Below are 24,868 nucleotides of genomic sequence, written 5' to 3'. Positions count from 1 at the left end.
GAAATCCAGAAGTTGGATTATGTCTACCATTGAAGTTGGAATTTGAAATGTCCCGCGTAGGTTTGTTTTTGGAGTGCTTGTTTTCCCATTTGGAGGAGGATATAGCGGGGACATCACCAGTGGAAGGCTTTGGAAGATTGTCGGAATCTAGCTTTAGCCTCCTTGCCTCCTAATCTGCTACTGTAAGAGGAGTCGTGCTTCCACCACCATGCCAGAGCCTAGGTAGAGTGTGCCGCATCTACAATCCCAGCACTCTTAGACTGAGGTGGGAGGTGGAGACAGAAGAAACAGGCAGCTACTGGGAGTAACAGTGCAGTAAGGTAGACTCTGGATTAATAAAGTCAAAGGCTGGAGTAACAGTGCAGTAAGGTAGACATTGGATTAATAAGATCAAAGGCACGAACTAGCTTCCAGAATTGTTCTGAAATTACTATGTACACAACATGGCACACAAACACCAACAGTCTGTCTGTCTGTCTGTCTCTGTTTGTCTGTCTGTCTCTGTGTCTCTCTCTGTGTCTCTGTCTCTGTCTCTGTCTCTCACACACACACACACACACACACACACACTCACATACACACACAAATTGGAAAAAAAAAAGATACTGGTCTTTTCAGTTTAGGAAGGACAAAATTGAGGCTAAAATACTGATAAAAGATGCATGTTAGTGTACAGTTTTCAAGGCTTTCTTTAGAGTTTCAATTTATTTTGAGAAGCAATACATCATTGATTTAAGTTTTGAGGCCAAGAATAGGTGGCTCCCATGCTGGCTGACGCTATTATTTTCAGAACTATCATAGCAGAGACAAAAAGAATTCCATAATGACAAATGCGTTCTTCCATAGTGCGAGATATGTTTGACTAATAGAAAAAGAAAGAAAAATTAAACGTGTTGTGCTAACTAGTTTACATCAACTTGACACAAGCTAGAGTCATCTGTGAGAAGGGAACCTCAATTGAGAAAATGCCTTCACAGCATCTGGTTGTAGGCAAGCCTGTGGAGTCATTTTCTTAGTTAATGATGAATGTGGGAGGGCCCAGCCCTTGTGGGTGGGGCCATCCCTGGACTTTTGGCCCCCTCATTCTATGAGAAAGCAGGTTAAGCAAGCCACGAGGAACAAGCCAGTTAGCAGCACCCCTCCATAGCCTCTGTGTCAGCTCCTGCCTCCAGGTTCCTGCAGTTTGAGTTCCTACTCTGACTTCCCTTAGTAACTTACTACAAGGTGGAAGTGCAAGCCAAATTAACCCTTTCCTCATCAACTTGCTTTTGGCCGTGGCGTTTTATCACAGCAATGATAACCCTAAGACACTTGTTCAAAAGACTTTGCACTGAGGCAGAAATAATAATTTAGGTATTTGGGTGTGCAATAATGGGAAGCAACATATTATAAGGGATGTGATAGTTATCCGGATGTATTTTGGAAGAGTTGAGAACCCAGATAACACAAGGATCAGGTACAGTGGACTTTGAAGGTTAAATAGGCCCTAGATTTATGTTTTAAATCCACTGAGTCCAAGAAACCCTGCTCTCCACTCAACAGATTTTCTAAGGAAGTAATGGCATGTACTTCAAGCAAGGCCAGTTAGAATATCTTCTCTAGAACTTGGTCATTGAATCTAAGAAACTTGTCTCTCACTTCTCTGGTGACATGAAATGAGGACACATAAACTTGGGCCCTGAATGTGCTCTGTGAGGGTCCCCATTATTCACATTATTCACAGCAGTGAGAATCAGTGAAGATGAAGCCTGAGACTGAGAGCAGAGGTAGAGACAGAGGAAGGTACAGAGGGGGCAGGTTCTACACTCCTATAGCAGGTATCCTCTTACCTCAGATTTCTGTCATTGTCCCATTATATTTTCTGATAATCTCCCTATTTGCTTTAACAAGGTTTAAACAATTCTGTGACTTTCAAGTAGAAGAGCAATGAACAAGATGCCAGAAGTGTTGTATGTAGAATACTAACTAACATAATGAAGATACATACATCTTCTGACTTAACAGCAAGGTACAGAGCATCAGTATAGTGAATGAACTGGAGAATCAGAAAGCTGAAAGGCATACCTGATTTTTCTCTTGTGTCCAGTAATCAAATCTAGGACCTTGCATATGCTGAATAAGTATTATGCCATTGAGCTACATTCTTAGACCTTGTTCATGGTAAGCAAGCACTCTACCACTGAACTCCTAAAAGTGATATTTTAGAAAGCTCATGCTTATTCTATGAGTCCTTAAATCAGAGGCTATTTCTGATATGCTTACTTTAACTAATGTTCTAATAAAGATGGTTACTAAAATCTGGGTCTTGACAACCCCCATTGCACATGTGTAAAAGATCTAATTTTCAAAATGTTGTCATATGAAAGTAAAAGCACCTTTGATACATGAGAGAAGAAAGAATATGGTGATTTGAATGAGAATGGCCCTCATAAAGTCAGGTATTTGAATGCTTGGTCTCTAGTTGGTGGAACTGTTTGGGGAGGATTAGGAGATATAAACTTGTTGGAGGAGGTGTGTCACTGGGGGTAGGCTTTGAGGTTTCAAAAGCCCATGCCAGACCCAGTTTCACTCTTTTTGCCTGTTGATTGTAAATAAGTTGTACACTGTACCATGCCTTCCTGCCTGCTGCTGTGCTCCCTGCCATGGTGGTAATGGACTCACCCTCTGAAACTGTAAGCAAGCCCCCAATTAAATGATTCCTTTTATAGATTGCCTTGGTGATGGTGTCTCTTCACAACAGTAGAACAGTAGCTAAGACAAAGGAGTTTTAGAATATAGAGGTATACCCTTGAAGGGGTTTGTGAGACTCTGTCTCTGTCTATCTGTCTCTGTCTCTGCCTCTCTCTGTCTCTCTCTGTGTCTCTGTCTCTCACTCTGTGTCTCTGTCTCTCTTTGTCTGTCTCTGTCTCTCTGTGTCTCTGTGTCTCTCTCTGTCTCTCTGTCTCTCTGTCTCTCTCTCTCTTTCTCGCTCTCTCGCTCTCTCCAATTCCTGGCCATGAGCTGCAAGGCCTGGTCTTCTGCTTCTCCCACCCTAATGATTGCTGTCACCATGGCTTGGGCCAATCAAGCCAATCAAGTATTGACTAGACTTTCCAAAACTGGGAGCTTTAAGCTTTGATTCCTACTAAGCTGACATATATCAATTATCCTGTTACAGTCATGGTAAGCTAACTACCTTTAGTATGTCACCTCTAATAAACTGCTATTTAACGTCTAACACAACAGAATTTAGTTTAGTAGACAGAGATTATAAATACACTTATTTAAAATAGCCTGTAGTATTTAAACCTGGCAGAGTCAAAAGCCAAATATATTTTCTCAAACAGTAATGCGTATTTTCCTGCTGAAGACTAATAATTGTTTATTTTTCACAGAGTTAGTTAAGCGCTATTCAATTAAAATAGCTTTTACTCTTAAAAAATTAGGGTAAAAAAGTACAGTTGATCCCTATAATACCATGAAAACATGCCTAAACAAGGCAAGTGTGATATTTAGTCTATTATTCTTATTTTGTGATGTTTTACAGTACATTTAAAGATTGATTTTTTAATTTCTGGTGATTTCTGTAATTGTAAGTAAGTATTTCAAAAGTATTTCAAATATTATCACATGGTCATCTTAAAATCTGTAAGCTCTTTCCTATGCAAGTGTAAAGGATAAGGAGAAAGAGAGAAAGTTCATTCTAACTCATAACTTACTGTAGCAGAAGTAAATGTATTTCTTAGAAAAATACATATAATTCTAATTCTTAGAGAATTTTATAGAATATATCTTGATCCTATTTTCCCTCCACTACTTCCCCCCAACTTCTCTGAGATCCACCTTAACTCCCTCTGTTGTGTCTTGGTTTTATTTTATTTTACTTTCTTAGAAGAGACTGTCACATGGCAGCAGCCCTGGTCCTCTGGCTCTTACAATCCCCTCTCCCCGCCGCCTTTACAATGTTCCTTATTGTTAGTGTTGTGTTGCCAATGTATTACCTGGGGACTGGCATCCCAGTCACTTGATCTCTGCCATTTGACACGTTCTGGCTTTCTGTAGTGACTCTGTATGCTGGAGATGAAAATAAAGAAGCTTCTCCAATGAGGAGTTTGAGCTCCACTCCCCTGTTGGAGTAAGGATGCAGTTAGAGATTGTACTAGTTTAGAAAACTGATAATAGTATGCTCTCCTCTATGTTCCATGGCTTCACCAGCCACAAGTTATTAGCTAAATTTACACTTTCAGGTATGGATTCTCTCTTATTGAATGGCCTTTGAGTCAAGTTAGGTGACTGTTGGTTACTCTAAGAATATAGATGTCACTATTGTAGCTTTCTGAATACTTCCCATGCTGCTAATGGTTGGTGTTACAAAGATAAAACTTTGATTGTTTTACTCTGTTGGCAGTTTTTATGGGTGGCTTCTTCTGAAACTATGGGAGTTGGTCCTCAGTGAACAGTTTTCCAGTTCCGAGCCAGATCAACTCCTCCAAATCCTGTGTCTGCAGTGAGTGGTGTCTTCAACAACAGAGTCTTACTATCATTTTCACAAAAGCACCAGGTGCAACAACAATGGACTATATTGCTTGGGAGAATCTCTTGAACTCCCCTAACAACTCACTGATGCCTGGCATCGGTGTTTTATTAAACAGTTTTGAGGTGAGCATTGTCATCCCAATTCAGAGCTATCATCCACAAATGAGGGGATTTGCCATTTACTCAGCATGTTTGTTTTAAGATAGTGCACCTTGAGGGAGTTGAGGAAGGAAATCTCACAGAATAAATGACATATTATCTGTCTAGAACTAGCTCATGATGGCTTTAAGTGAAGAAGTTTTTACCGGCAGGGTGCAGACCACTGCGACAGATGATGTGCAGTTGGCAGAGGTCTCAAAGCGAAAGCCCTCTAATGGAAAGACCAACAGTACAAGGTAGGGGGAGAATGGATATAGATCTGCTAGCATGAATATTGGTTTAGGAGACAGAAAGCTTCGTCATTATTTACAAGGTTTGATAAATACACTATGTGCACCAAGTCTAGGAGAAATGTGTCCTCATGTTAGAGCTAACATAGCTGTATTGACTGTATGGTTGGAAAGAAGTCTGAAGATGCAGAGCTGGGGATTCTGAAAAACTGAACTTCACTCACTCACACCCACACCTTGCTTTATCTTGGCCTCACACAGGCAAGCACCCGAGGGTTGGGGGTATCACCATATCACTCATGTTGGTGTTGGCAGGTGTCCAGTTCTCAGTCCCTCTTGGTCATCCTACATGCACTTGAACTATCTCAATCAATTTTTTTTCTCCCTCATTGAAGCCCATTCCATCATCTTCTGAACATATTGATCTTCAGTCATGCACAGACTCATCATAGTCTTTCTGGCGTTTCTGCCTGCAGGCCTCTCCGTCTCATTATTTCTATATTGGTCACCCTGTCCTCACAGCTGATACCAATCACACTTTTACAAGAGCATTTCAAAGGCATTCAGCCTGGAGTGAATGTTTCACTCGCAGGAAAATAGCACCAACTTCTTCTTTTGCACCTGAAATATAGGTTTACTTAGCTGATATAATTTGATTCAAGTCAACATCTGAAAAGTTTTATGAGTGTGTGAGGTTTCAACCCTTTCCGTCTTCCCTTTTTCCTTCATATGCAAGTCAGGTGTAGCGTTTCATGGAAGGAGCATGCTGTGTATGTGCAGCACACAGGGTAGGACAGGATTGCAAGGAATCGGGACATGCCGGCAGACATCCTTTGCCTGTAACCAGCTCAGAGGCCATGACAGAAGTTCAGGCATCTGAAGCTTTAAAGAGGGACCCTGTGGGAAAGCCACGAGGGGACCAGACCCATTTCTGGTGGTTTTGCCTGTGACACTGTAATTCTCCAACCCCGCTGTGCTGGAAAAAGATTTTGTCTGTCACTAGCTTTCTAGTGAGACTCTCATAAGATTGATGGTGGGCTGCAAGGACATGTGGGCATATGGACTAATCCTCCCACAACCTGTCGGACAGGTTCTTAAGACACTTGGTTCCAGTAGATTATGAGAGACAATAGCAGAAATAGTAGTCAAGCTTGACGTAATGTGGTGATCCCACTGCCTCACTTCACCCCTTTACAGCCTCAGCAAGGAGAATCAGCTTCTGTCCACACTGTGCTATGAGCAATGAGAGAGGAAGGTGCAGCTTAGAGAGATTAAGCATTATATTACATCAGTTTTGAAGTGTGCATTTTTCACGTTTTAATGGCTTTGAAATTAGGCTGTGCCTAACTGTTGCCATATCTTAGGAACATAGTTGACAGTTTTATTTTTCTGAGTGGCAGATAAAACACTAGTGTAGCGCAGTCTAAATGATAACTTAAATCACACAAAATATGGTGCCTTCTTCATGCTTGGGCATTTCTAAAGACTTGCTGTTCTGGTCTTGGTTCTCAGGAAGAACAATTACACAGGTTAAAAGAAGCCCTCTGATGTGGCTATAGTGAGAAGGTGACCTTGGAGATGTCTTTCCAGATTCTGGCTCTCATATTTGATATGAGGATAAAGAGAGGATCTTGGGTCTCTGTGTTTGCTTTGTTTTTAGAATCTTTTATCTTCTAAACTGTTGCCAGTTGTCCAGGCAATCCTGACTAGTCCTGAATATACAGACAATCCTCTCAGGATTTGTAAACTAATTAATCAAAGGCAAAGACAGCCTCTTCTTGGCTTAGGGACATGCTGTTTTCAGCTATGCACTGGGGGTTGTATCCCAGGACGCTGTATCTTTACTTCCTATTCATATTGGTATGAGGGAGTGGGAAAAGCAGGAAATGGCTTCTTTTCTGTCCCAGCATCCAGGGTGGGAGTGGGCAGGCTTCCCATGGTCCCTGCCTCTTGTTTAAGTAGCACTTTGGAGCGTCTGCCAGTCTGTTTTGGAGACAGTTTATTGGCTGTGATACGAAGAAACATGCACCTTATGTTTCTTAACTTTTTTCCTGCTGTATTTTCCTTTCCAAATTAATACCGCAAATGGCAGCCATTTAAAAAGTGGGAACTTGCCAGGAGAACTGGGAAAATCTCATCTCATCGTCCAATCTCAGGCTTCTGTGATGTGATGCTAATGAAATATTTTGAAATGCTGAAACCTCGTCTTCACACTGGCCTGGGAAGTGAAACTGTCTGATCTCGCTCTCTCTCTCTCTCTCTCTCTCTCTCTCTCTCTCTCTCTCTCTCTCTCGCTCTCGCTCTCGCTCTCGCTCTCGCTCTCGCTCTCGCTGCTCTCACTCTCTCTCATTCTCGCTCTTTCTCTCTCTCTCTCTCTCATACACACACACACACACACACACACACACACGAACACATATACATACACATACATGCACACACATGCACTATGCACACGTACACATACTAGGAATATTTCCAAAGTTGACAAGCACTTTACAATATCAAATTTTGCCTTGGGGTAAATCATATGAGCAACTCTTAATGCTGTGTTAAACATCAATGTCATCTTAGTTGTGACATCAGAGTTCTTACTGACCTTTAATAAGGGTGAACTCCTCATCTTGGGCAACTCCAGGGAACTGGGCCATTTGTCATAAATAGGCATTCTTACAATTAAAAATCAAATGCCGCAATCCCATACTATGGTGACAGCCTTTTAATCACAGGATTTTGTTATGATGTGTATATATCTTAGACTAAAAACCATTCTATTGGGTTTTCTACCTGTTCCTTGCCTGGCATTATTTGTTTTTTATTCTGCCTTCAGGTAAAATTCCGTTTCCTACTTGGAAAGAACCTGGGTGTTTCCAGACAGCTTTTGTTCAACTCACCCTCTTCCTGCCTGACTTGCACTTTCTTGTCAACTTGTCTACCACCCAACTAAGGCACATCAGTTTTGTTTTGTCACCTCTGTTGAGAAATGTGATTGAGTGATTAGTGCAATTTGATGCTACTATCTAACGCTCACACTCGTGTAATTGAAGCAGAATGCTACTTTAGGCAGATTAGCCAGAGTTTGTTCACCAGTAACTTCTCATAAAGTGCCGGTAGACGCACGGAAGCAACAATGACTGGGGACCCCTACACATAATTCGTGGGGCTAAGAGCAAAAAGGAACAGCATGAGCTCTAACCTACGGGAGAGAAAGTCTACCTGCCTTTCCCACAGAGGATGAGCAAGTGACTCCCAAAGGACTTCTGACTCTGACGTCAGATACATGGATTCGGTTGGGCAAGAGTCCAAGACCTAGTACATTGTGGGGCTGGCAACCCACTCAAGTACAGGCACATAGGTGAGGAGACTACCTGTGCTCACACCTAGACTTCCACTTCAGATGCCACCAAGCAAGGCACAGCTTGTGCTGTGCTGGAGAGCTGTGGGCAGAAGAGAGGAGAAAAGGTGCCTGTGAGTAGGAACTCCAAACATCAGATTCATATTTTCGTGTCCTTTGGACTTCATTGACAACACACAAACTGAAGAGACAAAGTGATTAAGAATCCCATAGAACCACAGACATATTTGCAGCTGGGTGGTTGTGTGCCATCAATCCACCCCTAAAGAAACTGTTCTTTTGGTTGTGAACCTCACACTTCAATTGTGCGTGCTCAATATTCTAAATGATTGTTGGCAGCACACACCTTTTTCCTCACTATGAGCTGTGGAACGATGTGGTCAAAGAGGCTGCATCCTTCTTTGGAATGACTACTACATATTTTAGATGTTCTTCTACACTTGATAGGCCTTTGTAACTGAACAACATACCAATAAAAACCGTACAATTCAAGGAATGTTACATGATTTTGATCTTGAAATTTATTTTATTTAAGAATGGGACAATTACAGATGTAATATGCCAATCTCTACTTTGGTTTTATATTCCCATTCAGGTATTTTTAACATTTAATTTTATTATTTTTAATTACATGTGTGAGGGGCGGATATTGGACCTTAATATAGATCCCCTGGAGCTGGAATTTTAGGCAGTTAAAAACTGCCTTTCGTGACTGCTGTGAACCAAACTCAGGTCCTCTGGAAGAGCAGCATAAGCTCTTCACCCCTGAGCCATCTATCCAGCTCCCCTTGTTCAAATTTAAAGGTACACAAAGAGTTTTCAGAAGTTGGTTTTTTGTTGCCTGATGATTGTGCTATGTTATAAGCTTAGCTCCAGCTGTGGGTGGTGAATAAGTCACTTGGATGTTATTTTCATAAAATTATGCATGAATCTCCCACTGATTAACTGTAACATGAATTCCTGGCCATGGTTGATTTTACAATGTTAAGAGCTAAATGAATGAGGAGATGGTTTGATATTGGCTGTCAGTTTGTTGAGTCAACTAGAAGGCCTCCTCATCACCTTTCCAGGAAGATTGACTGTCTCAGGTACTGGTTCTAAAAAGCATCTCTCATAAATGAGTGCTCCATGGGGCCCAAGTAGGACTTCAAAAGTTCCTATGACCTGGCCTTAGGAATCCTGAACCCTAACTTCTGCAAATTCTATCAAGTAAGTCATAGAGGCCCACTCAGAAAGTTGAGGGAAACACTAGACTCCATCCTTTGTTGGTGAAGTGAAGTGTGTTGTGAGATATTTGATTACACTGTGTAAAGATATGTCACTGTGGTTGGTTTGTTAAAAAGCTAAATGGCTAATAGCTAGGCAGGAGGTATAGGTGGGACTTCTGGACACAGAGAGTTCTGGGAAGAAGGGGTCTCCAGTGGGATGCAGAGGAAGCAGGACACGCAGGAGGAGAGGTAAAAGCCACCAGTCACGTGACAGCATGTAGATTACTAGAAATGGGTTAGTTTAATTTATAAGAGCTAGTTAGAAACAAGCTGGCTGATGGGATAGAAAAAGACTAATTAAAGAAATGCTGAGATCAACTTATAGGGTAGTATGTGGTATATAAAACATTGTGATTATCTTTAGTAAATACAACTAACCATAAAGTCTTATAGACCTTTTAAAGTTATTTCAGGCAGAACTGCTGTAGGCACGGAACTAGCCCAAGGTATGTTTTTTTCCTATTACTTTTTAATTCATAAACTATGCTGTTTACAGTTACCAGCCTGTGATTCTTAACTCTTGACTGTAAGAATATATTCATATATGATGATTTTTTAATGGTGAAAGCTTGAATTGAAGAACATTGAAATAAAAATGGGCCAAAACTCCCATGTTATTGTATTTTCCTTCTCAACTCTCCCTTAATGCAGCCAACTTCAGTTTTTAGAAATAAAATAAAAGCCAGACATGAAACAAAAAAAGAAAAAGAAAATAAAGCTCCATTTTTAATAAAAACACTAGATTTTTGAAAGAACAGTCAACAAGCAAGTTTATATTTAAAAAGATAAAATGCCAAAAAGCCTGAGTTTGTCAACTCTGACCTCCCCATGACCTCTTGGTAACTAAGCCCCTGGATTAAGGTCCTCACTGATCCTTTGTCCCACTTGACCCAACTCAGCTGTTGGTTAATATAGTAACAGATGTTCATCCACACCTGTCTGGTTTCAGGTCATTCCTGAGTATTGCAATACTCTGGAACTTCGTAGAGAGAGATATTTAGCTCAATTTTTAGTATTATTTTGTTGTTGTGAATATTAGATATCGATAGCACAAAGTTTTCTTCTTCAGCACTTTTATCAAATGCATTGAGAAAACTAAACACATTTAGGCAAGCTGATGTGAACAGTGCATATATGACTCTCCAGAGCATTTATGTTGGTTGGGCGCACACTCAGCAGTAGTAAATGCAGGCTGAGGAGCGCCTGTGCCCACATTGTATTCTAGGTACATTTATACTTAGCCCCTGGGTTTCTTTCTAAGAACCGTGAGCTGTCATTAGCACCTGTGAAGTATGCATAGGTCACTTAATATTTGTTAAATGAGTGAGTGAATAAATAAATACTTCACACATTTTCTTCTTTTACTATCTTCTCTGATACAACAATTCAAAACTAATGATTGACTTGTCTTAAATTATATTTCCTTTTATAATAGCCATTATTGAGAGTACATAAACCAAACTGTGTTTTCTAAATTATAAAGTATAATAGGTATAAAAGTAAAAGTAAGCATTTACTTTTGGTGTACAGGTACATTGCATTCTGCAAGCTACATGTCTTCATGTAGCTAATAATGAGCATCCTTAAAACTTTATTTCTTTACAGAAAAGGTCTGACTCCCTGATATTTGAACCCTATACTGTATTATTCATATGTAGTGTTATAGTAATTCTTAAGATGGCAATATTCACCTCTGCATTTATCATGTTTTTGTCTGTATTACTGAGGATTGGATCTAGGACACTCAGGCAAGTATTGTATTGGTTACTATGACTCAGGAACATAATGAAGAAAAGGAGGGCTTATTTTGACTCACAGTTTGAAGGTATATACTGTATCATGTCAGAGAAGATGCCACAGAATGAGTGTGAGATGACTGGTAACATTGCATCTACAGTTAAAAGGCACACAGTGGCAGGAAGTGGGGCTCAAGACCCGCCCCTAGTGACCTATATCCTCCAGTGAGCTTCCATCTTCCTGAAGGTTCCACAACCTTCCCAAACCGCACCACCAGAGGGGACTAAGTATTTAAACATGTGAACCAATGGGGAGCATTCACATTTAAACCACCATAAGTGCTCCATCCCTGAGTTGTCTCTCCAGCCCAGTCATATTTTTAACTATGTGTTATTCTTATTTCTACTCTTCTAAGAGGGTTGTCAGAGATGTTTTGAGTTTATTGCAGAAGTAGGAGACTGGAGAACATCTTTGCATCTCATAGCTTTCCTCTGTGGTATAACTACGATGGGTTGGATCAGTTTCATCTTGGCTAGAGAACACATAGTTCACATATGCTCTTTGAGTTTGGCAATGCCAATCAGAATTTACATTTTGGTTGTCATGGTTTTCATCAGATGAATGTATTCTTCTTGGTGAAAATGAAATATTAAATCTCAACTCAGGTTGCAAAATCACATACAAACCCTACTTCTGAAAAATAGTAAGAAAATATTCACAACACACTAAATATTAGCAAATAAGTTTGCCCCAAATGCTTGCCAGAGATTATCTGAAGAGTTTATTGTCTACATTTCAATAGAAAGCACATCATTTTATTGTTTGTCCTACTTGTAAAACTAATGCTTGCTAATTATAAAAACTATATATCCTTTAGAAATAGGGTAGGAAGTTCAAGTCCATTGTAGTAAGTATTAACATTGTTAATATTTTAGCATTTAATTGTCAGCAATAAGATTATATATATATATAATCTTATATAATATATATATATATATATATATATTGATTTGCAGCAGAAAAAAAGAACAATTATATTCAGGATGAAATGGAGGAAACCTATATGTTTCCTGAATACATCTACAAAGAACACTTTATGATGACCAGAGCCTGTAGATTTTTCCTCTGGATTTGCACATATGTAAATATTATTAACATACACTGTCAGCAAAGATATATAGAAATCAACATCACATTCAAGGAAATTATTAAGTTTCACTTAATTCTACTTGTAGCCTTTTCTGGCATATTTCTTAACATTTATTACCTTTCACTAATAATTTTGTAAAAAATGAGCTATTTTCTTGCCTCTTGAGGAAGACTTTCCTTCCTCCCTCCACCCTTTTTTTCTTTCTTTCTTTCTTTCTTTCTTTCTTTCTTTCTTTCTTTCTTTCTTTCTTTCTTTCTTTCTTTCTTTCTTTCTTTCTGATATAGGCTATTACTGTATGTAACAGGGTAATTTGAACTCTATACCCTCTTACCCCTGCCTGCCAAGTGTCAGGACCATAGGAGAGTACATCCATGCCCAGGGAGAAAGAAGCCTTCTAAATGGAGAACTATAGCACTGTAGGCTGTTTTCACCATATTGCTTGTAAAGAAAGAAGTGGAAACTAATGACTACTTCTAGTGAACACTGTTAAGGGAAAAATTATGAATTAGTTTTATTTTCACTCTTACTTTGAATTTAATTATTTAAGAAGAGCTTAATTTTATTCAAATTTTGATGTTTTTTCATTCTAAGCAGTTTATATTCTGATTAAAATTTTTTCATTATTTTAAACTCCACAAGTGTTTTTGTTCTTCCTTTCCTTTTCAAACAAGATATTCTGCTTGGAGATCCACAGAACTTCCTTCTGTCCACACACCCTCACTCAAAGATATTGGAAGCAAAGCTTAAGTCCAAGGTGAAGACCTAAATATTTCAGTTGATTAAACTTATGGAGGATAGGACCTTGAGACACTTGGTGGCCTAAGTAATAATTATAAAAACTGGACCTAAATGGCCTTTCTCTGGGAAACTCTTTTAAGAGGGGGAAAATCCAGTTCTTCTCACAAAAGAGTATTGTTCTCTGAGATGACTTCTAAGATGCATATTAATCAACCCAAAAAATGACTGAGATGTACTGCATCAGCAATGCTAGGCTAGATATAAAGTGTGACTCCAGGAAAGGGGTCAAATCCCTCTGTGAGCAGGCACATGACCTTGGCTGGAATATGAAAAGTGTATTCTGTGTCTGGAGTATGAAAAATGTTTTCAGTTATCATCTTTTTTTTTTTTAGTAGAAATTTAAATGAAAACTATTTTATGCTCTTCTGTGTAGTTACTGCCTGGTCTCATGTGCTGATGTGTCAGAGGAGAAATGGGTCTGTGTTTACATGTATCTTAAGGCCTCAGTTACCTTAACTATTGGTTCAATTTGTGTAAATCTTTTAAAAAATCTTTTTTTTCCCAGTGCTTAGGTTTGAAGCCAGGTTCTTGTGCTGATAGGCAGTTATTCATGAGCTGCACCCAGACTCTTATAAATTACACTGGTTGCAGTGGTGGATGTTGGTTTTGTAGCTTTCTACATGGGCTTTGGCAGTCCCAGCCCTGGTGCATTTTGCTCTGTTAGTAACACGAATCCCTTGGAATCTTTATAAGGAATCTGGAAATTGAAGAGCACTTCAACATGAGATGGCTTGCTAATGTCTACCACAAGAAAAAATGGGTGAATTTTTTAAAAATTTACCAACTACATACCCATATAGTAAAGGTGTTCCCTGCCCTTATAAGAGTTTCATTCTGTAGAAGTGGAAATTGAGACAGACTTTTTGCATAATGAATGGGTCATGATGAAAAAAAGGATTCAGAGTGACAGGGCTGAGGGATGGTTGATATATTGAGGAATTAGACAGATGACATCATAGACCTTATTTTCTGAAGCAGATTTTGAGATTTACCATCAAGAGGTTGACTGGAAAAGGTTTCTGAAGATGACACAGTGAGGGGATAGTGACAGAGGTTGAATTGGAGTATAGTACAGCAGTTGCTTGGTCAACCCTATAGAAATTCTAGACCTCAGAAGTTGTTCCCAGTTGTCCTTACATCAAAGCAAGAGAGCCTGGCAGAGCATTCTGGCTGTGCACACATCTGGCTGTGCATACATCTGGAAGTCACTGGGTAGAAGCTTCTCCAGGAGGGGTGTGGTTTTGTGAAAGGTAGCCATCATCAATCAAGTATAATTTTGGGTTACAGATAGCCAAGAGTCCTCATCCAATGACTATCTCAGCAAAACAAACACATACACTTTACTTAGAAATCTTGACACTGTACTGATCATCATTTCTATAAAAGAGAAAGCCACAATCCAATGAAAAGATGGAGATACAGGCTTTCCATGTAGCTAAGGCATCACCGGCAAAGGGCCAGAACTGAGGACGTTCTTGTGTCAGTGGTGGAGCTAAAGCTTCTGCAAGCTTGCTGTCACTATCACATGGAGAATGGTTTGGGTAAGAATATGAACCATTACAGGACACTGAGCAGACCATAGAAAAATAAAGGTGTGGCTTATATTACGGTAACAGTAAATATGAAGAAAAGCCAGTGTTTCCACAAGTAGAATGAACAGAACAGTGATGAATTGGATGGTATGGAGGTAAATCTGTTTCATATTCAGGTTGAGCACCTAGGTCTGAGTTGGTAGTGTTTATTAAGGTGAGAACTAGAGGTGAACAGACTTTTAAAGTCATTATAAATTAATACATTGATTGGTCATTGAATGAAGCTTAGCAAAGGCCATACAAGAGAACCAATGTAGTAAACACAAATGGAAATGCAGTGACCAGGCTCCTACTGCACCATTTTTTGCAACTCCATGGCTCTCCTTCCCATTCTCTAATACATTAAATTTCCCCAAATAACAGCAGAGTCATAATTCAGAACCACAAGAGAAGCAACCTGTCAATGCAGACATTATCGGGTCAGAAATGCTTAGCATCTGAGATTTCACTGTGCTCCACAGCACCTGAACACTGTAGTAGAATGTGTTACTATGTTTCCTCACCATTCAAAATGTTCTTTCTCCAGCACTTACTCAGTTGTTGTTGTCTTTGTACCTACCATTTATTAGAGACCCAGTTAAGAAGGTAGAAAGACTTCTAACCTTATCCTGAAGGTTATAGTCTAGCCAAGGGAAAATAGAATAAAACGTTAGGAATGAGATAATTAAAATTACGTAAGAAGATGATAAATATATAACTCTTAATTAGGGACTGGGAATTTAGCTTAGTGTTGGAAAAAAATCCTGAGCACAAGACTTTAGGTTCAATCCCCAGTACCATAGAAAAACACTGAATGTGTTAATATGGTGGTGAGTGCCAGGTGTGGTGGGAACATGGTATTCAGGAAGGTGGGTATTGACAGTCTTATTGATGAGGCCTGAGCAGCAGGAATTAGCCAGTGAACTGCCTGAAGTAGATGGGATTTGGCTTGAGATCCAAAAGAAGCCGAAGTAAGACCATCTTAGGCTGAAGCATAGGAAGTGACAGGGAAGCACACACATCCTGGTGACCATGGAAATGGCCACTGTGTGCTACTCAAGGATGACAGAACCACTGAAAAATAAGCAGCTGGGTGATGTAATTTAGTATCTCTTGTCAAAGGATCACTTGACAAGTATCAAAAGTGCATTTTAAAGAGAACCTAGATGAGTCAGCAGGAAGTGATTTTGGGGAGCATGGTCATTGGTGGAAGCTGCATGACTGACTTGGAATTAGGAGGTTAATGGTAGGAATGGAAAGGAATAATTGGGAATGTGTTAGAATAAGTCTTGATAGAATCTAGGTGTGAACGAGAGGGCTAGTCCTCAATTTTTACCCTAACTAGATATTTAGATACTAGGAAAGGATAATGGAAAGTTTATATAAAGAAGCATTTCACAGAAAATAATGAAATGTTCTCATGGAGAAGCCAAGAATGCTATCTGTCTGGGGCTGAAAGAAAAGAGGACTGAATTGGAAAACTAAATCTATGAGTCACCAAATGCATGTTTCCATGGTAAGGTTTCCCCAAACTAGCCATCTCCACAGCACAGGAGTAACTACTTTTAATCGTAGATCAGTGTCTTGTTCAGCCATCACCAGAGAAACTTCCTCCTGCAGCTGATGGGAACAAATACAGAGACCCACTACTGGACAATGTGCTGGGAATGAGAGACCTTGGAACACTCAGTCCTAAATGGCACATCTTCATCAAACCTTCTCCTCAGGAATCAGTAAACTCTCTTGAAGAGACGGGAAAGACGGGAAGAGACAATGATGGTGGAAGGCACCAAGGAAACAAGGCCTTCTGGACACAACAGGACTGATGCACCTATGAACTCACACTCAGCATTCACAGAGCTCACACTTGTCTAAGCTAGATGGGGTCCCAGCACTGAGAAGGAAAGGAGACATGATCTCTCATCTCTAACTCAGAAGTCATCTTCAACTGATAACAATACACAAAGGAAAAATTAGTTTTCTCCAATGGAGTTTCACTGGATATACAAACCACACTCAAAGGCAGGCCCCATGCCTAGGAGCAGTAGATGGCCATTACAAAACCAACTAAATGGTGTGTTTGGAGGTTCTTTGCCTCATAGTTATTTGTCTGGGTATCATTTTTTCTTTTTTACCTTACAAGTCTTTTGGTTATATGTTATGGTTTCTGGATTTGTTCTTGTGGGTTTTCTGTGTGCACAAATGTGTGTGTCTCTGTGTCTGTGTATGTTTCCTGAGCTTTTCCTTGGGCTCTTTTTTCTTCTCATTGTTTTGTCCTATTCTGGTTTGTTTGTTTTTATTTTACTCTATTTTATTACTGTTATTGTCAGTTTCTTTTAGTTGCCTGTTTGTTTTACAATAAGAGAGAAAAAGAAAAGGAGTGGATTTGAGTGAATGGGGAGGTGGGGAGGATCGGAGAGGAGTTGTGGGAGGGGAAATCATATCAATACATTATATGACTAAAGTCTATTTTCAATTAAAAAATATGAATACATCTATTTTGTATGGATATCTTTGTACAAATTTCTAAATTTTGTAAGATTTTCTTTTTTTAATATTTGCCTATGTTTATTATTTTAATCACATGAAGATAATGGGATATTCAATTCTCAGTGCTTTGATATATTAAATTTATTATTAAGCACATTAAATTGTGTGAAGAAATTACCTATGACAATGCTTGTCATTTTCATAGTGCAAAAATCTATACTCATTGGATAAAATACTTATGACAGACATGTAATCTTTTGCAACCTTGATGCTTGATTAAGTTCTTTAAAATTTTTTTCATGCCGGGTGGTGGTGGCGCACGCCTTTAATCCCAGCACTCGGAAGGCAGAGCCAGGCGAATCTCTGTGAGTTCGAGGCCAGCCTGGGCTACCAAGTGAGTTCCAGGAAAGGCGCAAAGCTACACAGAGAAACCCTGTCTCGAAAAAACCAAACCAAACAAAACAAAAACAAAACAAAAATTTTTTTTCATGCAAAATGTTTTCATCATGTTTTCCCTTCTCCTAACTCCTCCTAGATCCTCCCCACCTTCCTCCATCCAACTTTATATTCTTTCCCTCTCCTGAACAAAAAAATACACTCCACCAAAAAATCAAAACAAACAAGAAAACAGACTAATTAGATAAAAATGCCAACAACAAAACAAAATGAAACCAAAAGACCACAAAACACCATGGAGTTATTTTGTGCTGGGCGAATACTCCTGGGCATAGGGCCTGCCCTGGAATGTGGCTAATATACCCAGTGGCATTCTGTCACAGAACACTGTTTTTCCCTTTGCCAGAAGCAAATGGCTTCAGTTAGGGGTGGAACCCCATGTCCACTTCCCTGTGCTGAGATTGAACTGTCACAGGTGCTGTGTGTGCTGCCAGGCTCTGAGTTCATCAGTGAAGCTGAAGACACTGTTTCCTTGGAGACATCCATCACCTCTGGATCATACAGTCTTCTAGTTGCTCTTCCACAAAAATGCTGAAGCCTTGAGGGGAGGGGTTTGGTGAGGATATCCCATTTAGGACCAACTACTCCAAAGTCTCTCACTCTTCACATTATCCAGCTGTGGGTCTCTGTCTTTTTTTCCCCCCTCCTGGAGCTGAGGACCGAACCCAGGGCCTTGCGCTTGCTAGGCAAGCGCTCTACCACTGAGCTAAATCCCCAAACCTGGGTCTCTGTCTTAATTCCCATCTACTGCAAGATGAAGCATCTCTGAAGTGGTTTGAATGAGGCATTAAGCTGTTGGGATAGCAGTATGTCACAGGAGTCGTTTTTTTCTATGTTCCTTTAGCAGAATCCTAGTGTTAGGTTTTTCCCTAGGCCCCATGACCTTGGACTCAGGCTCTTGACTACTTCAACAATGTCAGGTTGTTGCTTGAGAATTTCTCTCCAGCTCCCGCCACCAAGTCCCGCCAGTCCCAGAGCCCACTTATAAAATAAACACACAGACTCTTACATTATTTAAACTGCTTGGCCATTAGCTCAGGCCTGTTATTGTCTAGCTCTTACTCTTATATTTAGCCCATTTCTATTAATCTTTACTTTGCCACGTGGCTTGTGGCTTACCGGTACTTTACATCTTCCTTGTCCTGATGGCGGCTGGCAGTGTCCCTCTCTCAGCCTTCCACTTCCCAGAATTCTTTTCCTTGTCCCGCCTATACTTCCTGCCTAGCCAATGGCCAATCAGTGATTTATTTACTGACCAATCAGCAACACACTTGACATACAGACCATCCCACAGCACTTCCCCTTTTCTTTTCTTAAAAAGGAAGGTTTTAACTTTAACATAGTAAAATTACATATAACAAAACAATTATCAAGCAAGAATTACAGTTACAATATTAAAGAAGAGATCCTATCTATCTTATATTTGTAAGTTTAAGGTTTTATATCTAACTTATCTTTTATTATAACTAAGGAAAATTGTAAGTATCTATCTAGTCTTTAACCACATCAAAGACCTCAGAAGGATATACTACTACCTGAGAAATGGAGAAGGATATAAGCAACTTTTAGGAGTCTTGTAGGGTAGACAGAGACAGCTGGCAGCCTGGACAGTCATTCAAAGTTCTCTTGTAAAGTTGGGGCATCTGTCTTCAGCCCACAGGCCTAGAGTCTCTTATTCACTTTTCTCTGTGTCCTGTAGAATGTCTGGCAGTTTTCTCTGCAAAGCAGGAACCTGAAGGACCATTTTGTCAAGCAAAGTTCAGTGGTCACCTTTGTATGGGTCCTGCATGTCCAGTTGATCAGGCAGTCCAGGCAAGAACAGTTTCTTGCCCAAATGGCTATTTTTGTCAAGGTGAAGATAAACTCCGTATGGAGTGTCTTCGATGCCCATCCTCCTCTCTGAAGTAAATCAGTGCTGTCAGGAGCAGACATGTCTCACTGTGCAGAAAGTCTAAATTTTTAAAACATTTTAAATGCCATATTCTGTAGGTCTTTGAAGTGTTTGAAGACTACCTATCTATCTGAAATATAACTATGTATACCTAGAAGACTTAACTAACATGGCTACAAATATGATTATCATAGATGACTAATTATTAATCTATTTTTTAATTATCCATTATAATTTTAAATGAGTTAATAAACATAATACCTCAAACAAGAATAGAAATATATATACAGTATAACAAAATTAAGTTTAAACTTGTATCAATAAACTAAAATCTATAGCGATGTAAAACATTTTAAACAAGTTGTTACTCTTTAAAAGTAGGTTCATTAATCTACCCTTTCATCCTATCATATCTAAACTATCCCCTTTTTTTCTTTAGAAAGAGATTGTATTTATAATCAACCTGCTTTAAATAAAAATATTGGTTTTTGTCTGTCCCACACCAGAGGGCTCTTCTGATTTGGGACATAAGAATCTCTTAACCATTTTTTTTTTTTTTTGAGCAATATGTCTGGGTTTAGAGGGGGAGTGAGCCAATTCCATCTCTAAAGCCAGCTTGGTATATTTGGGAATTTGGGCGTAGCTTCTCTTACTACTTCCTGCTGGAGGGGGGCGCTGTATCTTATGGGGACACGAAGAAAATTTTAGGATCATGGAGTAGTCCATGAGGCTGTATCGTCTGAGCCAGTTGCCTTGAAACCATTCTGGATGTTGAATCATCTGGGCCATGGTGTCACTGGAGACCTTTCAGGGGGTCTTGGCTGGTCAAACCTGATGTATCTTAATCTGGAACAAATCCATAGTCTCTGGCTTTCTGTGGAAACAAGAGCAGAGACTCTTTTCCAAAGCAACATATCCTTATATATCCAAATTTTGAAGTCAAGGTACCTTTAAAATATACATTTTGGCATAACTCAACAGCTTTTACAATCAAATGTTTTTCTGCAGTTACGAATATCAAAGAGAACATAATCCAGATTCTTTGTGTGGTAGCCATCTTTACGTGGCTTATTTTTTTATATTAGCGTGAGCCTATTGCTTTAAACTGCAGCCTTCTAAGCCTGAAATGGGGCAGTGGCTGCTGGCTCCGCCCACTTCAGCTTCCCAACATGGCGGTGGTCCACTTTCCGCCAGCTCTGGGAGCCGTAACTCTCAGAAATAGTGGGTCTACACTTTTACCAAAGTAGCGTGTAGCCCAGAAACTTCTTTTTTTTTGTTTTGTACTAGGAAAGGCTAAATCCACCACATAGCTTAATGTGTTACTTGCAGAGGCCTCATTCCTACCATACTGCAGGTCGAGAGTGCACACTAGGAACCCGCCAGTAGCTCAAACCGGCAGCTGTCGCTTATTTGAGAGAGACAATTAGGAAGCTGTTTTTAGGTCCGTTTTAGAATCTTTTTTCTAAGTTTTTAGGTGGAAACTCTTGCCCCACGTTGGGCGCCATTTGTTGCTTGAGAATTTCTCTCCAGCTCCCGCCACCAAGTCCCGCCAGTCCCAGAGCCCACTTATAAAATAAACACACAGACTCTTACATTATTTAAACTGCTTGGCCATTAGCTCAGGCCTGTTATTGTCTAGCTCTTACTCTTATATTTAGCCCATTTCTATTAATCTTTACTTTGCCACGTGGCTTGTGGCTTACCGGTACTTTACATCTTCCTTGTCCTGATGGCGGCTGGCAGTGTCCCTCTCTCAGCCTTCTACTTCCCAGAATTCTTTTCCTTGTCCCACCTATACTTCCTGCCTAGCCAATGGCCAATCAGTGATTTATTTACTGACCAATCAGCAACACACTTGACATACAGACCATCCCACAGCACTCAGGTACCGGTTCCTTCTCATGGAATGGACCTTAAATCCAGTCAGAAAGTGATTGGTTACGCCAATAACATTTATGCTGCTCTTGTACCAGTACTTCCTGCAGGCAGGTTGCTCTTGTAGGTTGCAGATTTTGTAGCAGAGTGATACTGATTATTTCCTCTCTTCCTCTGGTGGTAACGTGGAGAGGACATTCAAGCACTTTGAATAGTAGTCAGTAGGGCTGAAGCTTCTCATTAGGCACTAGCTCAACTTCTCCCTGTTTGATGACATAAATGAATGTTGTCTTCAGAAATGGGGCTTTACCATCAGGTGTGGAGAGCAACCAACAGCCTTAGCAATAGCTCGTGATGTTTCAGGGTGAGGGTTGTAAGCGAGAACGGCCCCCTCGGAGTTGGTACAGGAATGCCCAGATCAAATGTAGCAGAAACGAGATTTATTACCCTGGAGGAGCAAGTAGAGGAGGGGAGGCTGCAGAGGCAGATAGCAATCAGCAGCAACAGCAATCAGCAAACAAGAAAGCAATACGCAGCCAGCAGCTAGCAAGCAGAAGTTTTTGTTTGTTTGTTTGTTTTTGTTTTTGTATTTTTGCAGGAGTGGGCTTTTAAGGAGAAAAAAAGGGAGTCTCTGCTAGGGTGAGTTGGTAAATCTGATTGGACATATTAGCCAAATAATGAATTTTGATTATTGGACCTTACTTTGATGTTTAGTATCAGGAATGAGTCAGTGGCCAAATAAGTGAATGGACCTTTGGGGTTGGCTTTGGGAATGTAATCTATGAGTTCTTAGCAAGGGAGGGAGAGTAAAAGGCAAATCCTGTTGGCACCGTGTTTGCCATGCTCAGGCCTGCTGGAGTGCTCCAGGAGTCTATGGTCCCTCTTTGGAGTCTATGGTTCCTCTTTGGCCAGTGACTCAACCAAATGTAACCCTTTCCTGGCACTGGATGTTATTCTTGGTAGCGTAAGATGTCTATCTGGGGCACTGACTCTCCTATTATTCGCTAACTCCATTTATATATGTATATGTTTTAGGAAGCTTCTGTAGGTTTCCATATGACTTTTCAAGTGGCATTTAGTGTTAGTTGTCCCTCCTCACAACCCCTCGTTTACCCTTCTCTCTCATATGCCTCCCCATTTAATCCTCCTATTCTTTAAGTTACTCCTTTATCTCTCCATAATAGTATATTCTGTTTCTCCTTCCTTAGGGCATCCTCTACTCACCCCTGATCCCTTACTAGGTGCCTAACCTCTGTGGTTATTTGAACTGTAGCAGACATATCAAAAGCTTAAAAGCTAACATCCACATATAAGAGAAAAAATACAATATTTGCCTTTGTGGATCTGAGTTACCTCGCTCAGGATAATTTTTTTAAGCTCCATCAGTTAACCTGAAATTTTCAGTTTTCTTAACAGCTGAGCAATATTGCATTGTGTGAATGTATCACATCTTTATTATCCATTCATCTTCTGATGGATGCCTAGGCTGTTTCCAATTTCTGGCTACTATGAATAGAGCATCAATGAACATGGGTGAGCGAGTATCTTTATAGCAAGAATGCAGGGCCCTTGGGGTATATGTCCAAGAGTGGTATAGCTGGATCTTGTGCTAAATCTACTCCTAGCTTCCAGAGGAACCACCAGCCTCACTGATTTTCATAATGGATGTACTAGTTTGTACTCCCACCAGCAATGAATAACTGTTCCCCATTCCCCAAATTCCTGCCAGCATGAGCTGTCATTGTTTATTGATCTTGGCCATTATGACTGGTGTAAGATGAAACCTTAAAATGGTTTTAATTTGCATTTCTCTGATGATTAAGGGTGTTGAACATTTTCTTGTTTCTTAGCCATTTGTGTTTCATCTTTTATAACTCCACATTTAGTTCTGTAACCCATTGTAATTGTATTATTTGTTTTCTCGGTGTTTAGTTCTTTTTAGTTCTCTATATAATTTAGATACTAACCCTTTATCAGATGTGTAATTGGTAAAGATATTTTCTCATTTTTGTAGGTGGCCATTTTGCCCAAATGATGGGTGTTCTTTGCCATACAGAAGCTTTTCAGATTCATGAAGCCCCATTTATTAACTATTTTTAGTGCCCATACTATCAGTGTTCTGTTCAGAAAGTGCTTTCCTATGATAGTGAGTTCAAAACCATTCTCCCTTTCTCTTCTCTCAGATTCAGTATGTCACGTCTTTCGTTGAGGTCCTTGATCCATTTGGAGTTAAGTCTTGTGCAGAGTGATAAAAATTATTCTATTTGCATTCTTCTGCATGCAGCCATCCAGTTTGACCAGCACCACCTGTTGAAAATGCTGTCTTTTCTCTAGCATGTATTCTTGGCTCTTAGTCAAAAATCAGGAATTATGTATGGCTCTTCAGTTCTATTCTATTTTGTGGGAATATCTTCAATAGTTGGTCTTTGTGCATGAAACCAAGAAAATACCAAAAATCAATAAAATATTTCTTCTTTATGGTAAGGGAGAGAAATTACAATTTGTCCTTTCCTTCCCCCACAGACTATCAGATGACCACTCCTTTAGAGTCTTGGTAAGGTAGCTTGTAAACTGTCTATTTTTAGGGTAGCAAAGCTCACCTAAATGAGTTATTGTCTCCACACTCTCACTCATATCCCTCTGTTAGCCTTGCAGACTGTTGATTTTAGGAGGGTTACAAGTGGGGAAACCTGCCCACAGAAGCTTCGGAGGGCAGATTTTATCATTGCTTGATTGAATGCCTGTTCTACCACAGCCTGTTAATGATGACAGAGGTTACTCTGAACTTCCAGCTTCTCGGCATAAGTGTTACTCATTTCTGGATAATTCTAAATGGGAAGGAAGATGCTTTTGCTGAAAGTAATGCTTTTCCAGTTTGTATCATTCCTTGTTTATAAATAATTAACAGGAGAAACTAAATCTAGATTTTGAGTAAAGAGAGGGGGAAAGTTATGTTAACCTTTCAACCGTTCACCAAAGATGAGCATGAATACGTTCTTTACATTTCTTTCCCTCCTCTCCTGCTGGTTATATAAAGGTGACAATTTCCTGGGTCATGTGATTCTCTCAGTTCAGTTTGAAGCATTTATTGATTCTATTTCTTTCTGTTTTTAACAGACTTAAATTGCAGAGATTAATTTTGAGGACTTAGCATTTACCTTATCCAACATAAGAAAGAAATTAGAAGATTGGATGCTGTCATTTGAAATTATGGAAGCACAGAGGTACAAGGACTGAAACTAAGAAATAGTTTTGAGAACTGAGTTATGATTTACAAGGTGGTAGACATGAAAGTTTGTCTTGAGGCAGGTCGAACTTTGCAGAAATTGAAATCTGTATCCTCTGGAGAAGAGCAAACTCCTACAAAGTTGAA

The 24,868-nt window shown here is 39.8% G+C and overlaps 1 protein-coding gene and 1 long non-coding RNA gene across 3 annotated transcripts in view; both read left to right on the top strand.

The window, feature by feature from the left end:
• LOC131912994 (EGF-like and EMI domain-containing protein 1) overlaps positions 1–24,868 on the top strand; it is a 615,403-nt gene that overhangs the window by 249,113 nt on the left and 341,422 nt on the right. The window lies entirely within an intron of this gene.
• LOC131912997 (uncharacterized) overlaps positions 2,930–24,868 on the top strand; it is a 44,938-nt gene continuing 22,999 nt past the window's right edge. The window contains exons 1-2 of the long non-coding RNA XR_009379782.1: positions 2,930–3,162; positions 24,613–24,719. This is a non-coding gene — a long non-coding RNA (uncharacterized LOC131912997). The remainder of the gene's footprint in view (positions 3,163–24,612; positions 24,720–24,868) is intronic.

This window comes from Peromyscus eremicus, chromosome 6 (assembly GCF_949786415.1).
Source record: "Peromyscus eremicus chromosome 6, PerEre_H2_v1, whole genome shotgun sequence".
Classification (NCBI taxonomy): domain Eukaryota; kingdom Metazoa; phylum Chordata; class Mammalia; order Rodentia; family Cricetidae; genus Peromyscus; species Peromyscus eremicus.
The sequence above is the reverse complement of the archived record's forward strand: the minus strand, read 5'-3'. Positions and strand labels throughout refer to the sequence as shown.